The following is a 7,066-nucleotide window of genomic DNA, read 5'->3' on the forward strand; positions in this document are numbered from 1 at the left end:
CCAACAACCAGCTCTACAGGACGCTAAGAAACTAAGGCTCAGTGCTCCCATTTGTGGGTCTCCCTGTTGCCCCGGGATGGTGAATATGGCAATAACCTTAGGTCTCAAGTCATCAGAAGCTGGACGTAGTAGTAGTCACTCACAGCAGTGCTCGGGGTCGCTGGGGACCAAGACTGGTTGCTAAGGACACTGTGAGAGTCGGTCTCAGAGTTGGAAGGTTGCTTTTTCTTTTTTTTTTTTTTGCGGTACGCGGGCTTCTCACTGCTGTGGCCTCTCCCGTTGCGGAGCACAGGCTCCGGGCGCACAGGCTCAGCGGCCATGGCTCACGTGCCCAGCCGCTCCGCGGCATGTGGGATCCTCCCGGACCGAGGCACGAACCCGCATCTCCTGCATCGGCAGGCTGACTCCCAACCACCGCGCCACCAGGGAAACCCGTAAGGTTGCCATTTTTAGAGTCTCCTGACCAGGGCTTAGCCAATCAGGACCTGTTAGTGCAATTCCACCTTCCCCTCCCCGCCCTCACCACAGCTGTATTCGCTTTCGAACGACTAGATGCAATGATGTGTGAAAGACTTTTATTAGCTTTGAAATACAATCATAAAGCACATAGTAATGATTCGTTTTAAATACTGTGCATACGTCGGCTATCCGGCCAGGAGCTGCGGCAAAAAGTGCCTTGGCGGTGGTTTAGTGTCTCCTCAAAGTCTAAATGCCTCCTCCAAAGCCTCGCCTCTCCTCCATGCGGGGGAAAAAAATCTACGTTAAGAAATAAAAATAAAAACAGTATGCATGCTATACAAAGGTAGCCACGTCTTTTAATCAAATTGCTGTTCGTGAGCCCCTTTTACATAGAACTCCAGACCTGCCAGTGTCTTTCTCAATGAGGGAACTGGATAAACCAAGCTTCCAGTGTGTTCTATATGTACTAACCACAGGGGGGCGAATTCAAACACAAAGGAATGCCTAATTTCAAAGGTAGTATACCAAAAAATTATCCAATTTAAATTCTTACAAAACGTCTATGTCTATTAACGGGCGAACAACTTCAAATATTCTACTAATGTTCACAAGGGTTTTACTAAGAGCAATTGTGATTCAATTCAAAGCTAAGGCGTGGGGATTGTCCTGGTGAAATAAATTGCCTTAAAAAAATTAAGAACTTCAAAAGAGAATTTAACTAATCCTGATGAAATACATCAGTCCTGAATTATTTCTGTTCATAATAGGCACCAAATAAGTCTTTTGGTTTTTTTAAACTACATTTTGATATTTAAAACAAAAATTATTGGTCCAAATCCATAGAATGTACCAAGAGTGAATTCTAATAGAGTACTACCATGAACTTTGGGTGATTATGATGTGTCAATATAAGTTCATCAGTTGTAACAAATTACCACTCTGATTGGGGATGTTCAATGGGGGAGGCTATCCACTGGGGGAAGGGGTGGGTGTAAATGGGAAATCACTCTCCCCTCTTAATTTTGCTGTGAACCTAGAAATGCTCTAAAAATAGTAATAATAAAGACTTCAAAAATAAATTATTTTCAAATAAGAGTTTTAAAAAAAACATAAATTACAGTAGCTGATCCCAGACTTCTCTGAAACACATCCTCCTAATTGAGCAGTAAGTTGAGGGTAAGAACAAAAGTGAAATTGAGAGAGACTATGAAGATATTTCTTAGAAAGCAGATCCTAGAGTGCTAACTCACATAGAACGTGTTTCAAAAAGAGAGAAAATATAAATAATATTAAAGAATTAGTAGGGGGGAACTTCTTTAATCCAAAAAAAAAGACGAGGTAGCAAATCAAGAGTTCCTACTATATTTCAAATAAAATGAATGTGTAAAGACTGCTGCACTTAAAAATAGCTTGGTGGGATTTTTTTTTGTTTTTTTTTCCCAAGAGATCTAGGAAAAATGTTAAAAGCATAAAGAAAGCAAACTGTTAAACAGGTTACTCTCAAAGGGATAAAAAGCAGGTTAGTTAAAAAATTCTTCATCATAATATAAAAATCAGTTGATTCTACTAAGCATTTAGAGAAAAAAGTAGTTACCCATGAATTCTATGGGGAAGATAACTAAAGAACTTGATTATATAAGAAAGAATTCACCAATTCGTCCCCTATTTTTCTTATACTTTAAGATTAAACCACTCAAAGTAAACCGAAGGACAGATCATTTAGACATTAATCAAAATTAAGAACTAAAAAATGTAAAAGTTGGAAAGAATTTATATTGAGCCCTAAAACAAGATGTACCTAAACAAGGTAATTTTTCCTTGGCCACAAAATGAAATGACAAAAAAATTTTCCAACAGGATGATGTGTTTATAGTTTTTATAATTCAAGTTAAAATAATGAAGTGTGAGAAGCAGTAAGGTATTTCTCAATTTTCACAAAGGAGTGTAAAATAAAGATGTTCCACTGCTGTAGGTTGGGGGAATTCAGTTATATCCTCAACTCACACTAAATGATTGATTTCAATAAATAGAAATATATATCATGTTTTTGGAAGAAAACACTTAGTGGCATAAATATAGCCCTCAGCAAAGAGAAAACCATGAATCTTTGATGGAAATATTTCACAGAATTAAAAAAACCTCTTAGGGTTACCATACAAATTTTATGCAAGTACACTTCAAATCTCAAAGTGTGTGTATGTGTGTGTGTTTTAGGAGAGTGAGAGTGAAAAATGAAATGATTTTAAAGTTCATCTGAAAAAATATATGGCAGGTTAGCCAAAACAAATTACGAAAAAGAAGCAAGCACAGGAGGGCTTGGCTGGGCTTACAACATATTAAAACTTACTGTGAAAACTATTTATTGGCCCACACATATGCTCTAGAAATAAAATATTTAAAATATCTTCAGATTCCATCCTCGAAAATGGTAGCTGCATCACAGTACCTAATACAGTGACTTAAACATAGTACATACTTAATACGTAGTGCTGGGTGAATTCTTGAATAGAAATGTAGATGATTTTTATTTTATCCTGTGAGCTGAATTTATTCAGTGTCAGAATTTCTGAGTAAAATATTAATATAAATGAATGACCTGCTTGTACTGTACTTTTGTTTAGCAGGTCACATCATTCTGTGCCAACTCTTGAAAACTGTCAAAATAGTCTGCTAATCTTCACTTGTATTTTGACTCAAATCTAAGTGAATAATGATTGGACTCAAAAATATCTATACTGTTTCATGATTATAAATATTTCTATCATATGATTCTTTTCCCCAAAACTAATCTTTCATATCTATTTACTAAGGAACAAGTTAAAAATTTTAATCCATATCATTTTATTAATGATTGTGTGTAAATGTTCCTAATAATTTTTGGTGCTTACAATATCTTCTATCCATTAACTGTTATATAATGGTTTAATTGTGGTGACTTTAAAATATGAACACAAATTATTTGATAACCCTCCCTTCTAAAGATGAAGCTATATCCCTTCCCCTTGAGTGATGGATTGGATTTAGTGACTCACTGGAGTATAGAATGTGGCAGGAGTGATGAGGTGGGATTAGGTCATAAAAGAGAGTGTGACTTCATCCCTGCTCTCTCTAAGATCATTTGCTCTGGGAAGGAGCCAGCTGTATTGTTATGAGGACACTTGAGAATTTCTATGGAGAGATCCATGTGGCAAAGTATTGAGACCTCCTAACAACAAACCAGAAATAATTCCACAGTGTTTTGCAGGATAACTTAGAAATGGATCCTCCAGTCCCAGTCAAGCCCAGTCAAGTCTAAAATGACTATACCCCAAGTTGAAGTCTTGACTGCAACATCTGAGAAACCCTGAGCCAGAACTACTAATCTAAGCCATTTCCAAATTCTCGAATTGCAGAAACTACGAGATAACAAAGGTTTTAAGCTGCTTGGTTTGGGGGTAATTTGTTATGCCAAAACAGATAATACAAATATTATACCGTTAATCTCATAAAAGGCATATTGGCCATCTTTTTAAATGCTATAGAGAATTACGTGTATTAATTTCTGTGTGTCTTTCTCAAACTAGTTTGAAGCCATACACTCTGGACCATTTCAACATAATTATTTTTAAAAGATTTTAAAGAAATATAGGATGAAAGGACTTTGATAGTGCTCTAGAGACTGCTGATTAAATGCTATGAACAGATTTAATAACCTAGAAAGAACTTTATTGTATTGCTGTCCCATAATTAAATCTATTAATTTTTTTGAAAATAATTTTTCTTCTTAGCAAAAATAAAAACCCTATTTTAGAACAATTAGAAAATGCAAAGTAAAAAAATAAAACTCATAAGCAATCCTACACCCAGACATAACATATATCCTTTCATTGTGTGTGCATCTTTATTATTATTTTTACAAAAGTGAAATCATACCGTGCACAGTATTTTTAATTTAACATGTCCACTTGTCATTTGATATCTATCTCTCTTGTAATCTTTAAACATGCTGACTCTAGCCCTTGTCACCTCCTTCATCACTATCAGTCTCCATCAGATTACTATTATCTCTTACCTCAGCAGCTTGCAATGGCCTGCCAAGTAGAGGAGACTTCCACTTTTGCCCCATACGGAAGCCAGGTTGATCCTTCTAGAACATTGTTAAGGTCACCTTAAAAAAACCTGAATTCTTGTCTATCACCAACAAGGCCCTGCAAAATTTGGCCCCTGCCCTCCTTTCAGTTCTCAGTGAGTCCTTGCTCATTGGCTACCTAATTTGTCATCAGGACCTTATACTTAGCTCTGCCTTGAAATTTTTTCTCCCAGATTGTCATATATGGCTCACTCTTTCAGTTCATTTAGATCTGTTTAAAGATTATTTCCTCAGAGAAATAATCTTTATTTCAATAATCTTCCTTGACCACCCAATCTAAAAACTCTGCCTCTATCATTTAATTTTTAAAATATAATACATGTCATTACCTAACATCGTAGTATATGTTTGTTTCATTATTTGACATGATATATTTACCTGTTATTTGCCTCCCAAAAAGAATGTCAGTTCTAACAAAGCAGGGACTTGATCTGGCTTATTCATCATTCTATCCACATTGCTTAAAACAGTACCTGGTACAGTTAGGTGCTCAATAAATGTACGTTAATTAAAGGACCATATGGATGTACCATTTTAATTATTAATGCATAATAATTACTTGATATTTAAAATCCTGACAATTTTTCCTATTATGGGCATTTATGTCATGAACATGTGCATAAGTAAATATTTACACCCTATATGTGTTTCCTAAGATTTAGGAGTCAAAAGATATCATTTTTATGGTTTTTGATACAAACTGCCAAACTGCCCTCCATCAAAACATTATATTTTATACCATTCCAGAAATGAATGAGAGCTACTTTTTTCTCACTTTGCATAATAATGTACATTTCCCTTTTAAACACTGTCATTTTTATAGAGGAAAAATGGTTATTATTCAAATTTGCCTTTCTTCAGTTACTAGAGGGCAGATATTTGTTCATGTAACTATTAAACATTTGCATTTTTTTTTTTTTATAAATTGCCTCTTCATGTCCTTTGCTTACATTTCAACTAATTTTTCCTTACTGGTAAGAGCTCTTTTTTACAATAAAGTGACCCATTGTCTAAACCATGTTAAAATGTAATTTTCCCAGTTTGTGGTTTGTCTTTAAGTTTTGATTATTATGTTTTAACTTTTTTATCATGTAGAAATTTAAAGTTTATATGGTCAGGTTGATTACTCTTTCCCTACATGGCTTTTGACTTTGCTGTCACTTTTAGAAAGTTTTCCAATCCACTATTTGAAAAATATTCACCAATTATTTTCTTCCAATATTAAATCTTCAAAAACTAAAGAAAAAAAAACCCAATATATTATAGCTGGAATTCATCCGGGAGTAAGCTGCGAGGTGAGGCTGTTGTTTCTTCCCCTCAAGTGGCTACCCAATTGTCCTCCTTTTAATAACTCATCCTTTCTCCACTGAGGTAGATGTGAAATTGTGAGATGCCATTGTTTTTATATAAGTATGTATACACACACACACACACACACACACACACACAGGCCTTTTTCTCCTTCTTTTAATAAACAATACGTTTTGGACCTGAGCCAATCATTCTTAAGGAACACAGAAATATTTTTATTACGTCCAGTAACTAATTTGATACTAGGTACACAGTAATTTGGTATTAGTACCCGAGTAATACTGGATACACTTACTAAGGAAATGACTCAATACATTTGCCCCAGCCACATTACAACTCAATTTAAGTATGTCTGGCTTCCCTGGTGGCGCAGTGGTTGAGAGTCCGCCTGCCAATGCAAGGGACACGGGATCGTGCCCCAGTCTGGGAAGATCCCTACATGCCGCGGAGCGGCTGGGCCCGTGAGCCTACGGCCGCTGAGCCTGCGCGTCTGGAGCCTGTGCTCTGCAACGGGAGAGACCACAACAGTGAGAGGCCCGCGTACTGGAAAAACAAAAAAGAATGTCAATCTACTTATGCCGAAGTTGATAATCACTTTTTAAAAAGGTTGGCTTCTGGAAGATTCAGAATAGTGCGTCAGGGTTCTCTTCCGAAAGCCTTCAGAATCCTGGGAGTCCAATGGGTCAGAAGGGACACAGGAAGAACCCATGTTAGGCTCATTCACATCTAGGGAGAGAGATGCTGCCAGAAGAGCCCATGGAGCTGATGAAAACAGGTAGTAGGAGACTCCCTTTAGAAGTCCTCTTAATTTTTTAACTAGGGTCTCGATTTTGAACAGTATGGCTTTGGATTTAAATACCCTGAGTGATTTAGATGCAGCAGAAAAAAAAATAAGAAAAAGCTACAGAAAACTATTTATAGTTGTTTTGTGGCCTCAGAAAAGCAAAATGCTTAATTCCTAAATCCCGGAGAACAGTTTATATTCTTGGGGTAGATTGCGGAGGGGAGGGGAAGAAGCGGATTTTCTCCCGCGACGTTCTATTCTAACGCTTGCTCTAGCCGTCCACAATACTTTTGGGTTCACTGGGCCGAACCAGATCTCTCAACAGATTTTACCCAAAACGCTAAGTGCGGGAGGCAAAGCCAGATACACGAACATCCCGCAAC

Source organism: Delphinapterus leucas, chromosome 3, assembly GCF_059928025.1.
Source record: "Delphinapterus leucas isolate spDelLeu-1000000601 "Yukka" chromosome 3, BTC_Dleu_Yukka2, whole genome shotgun sequence".
Taxonomy (NCBI): domain Eukaryota; kingdom Metazoa; phylum Chordata; class Mammalia; order Artiodactyla; family Monodontidae; genus Delphinapterus; species Delphinapterus leucas.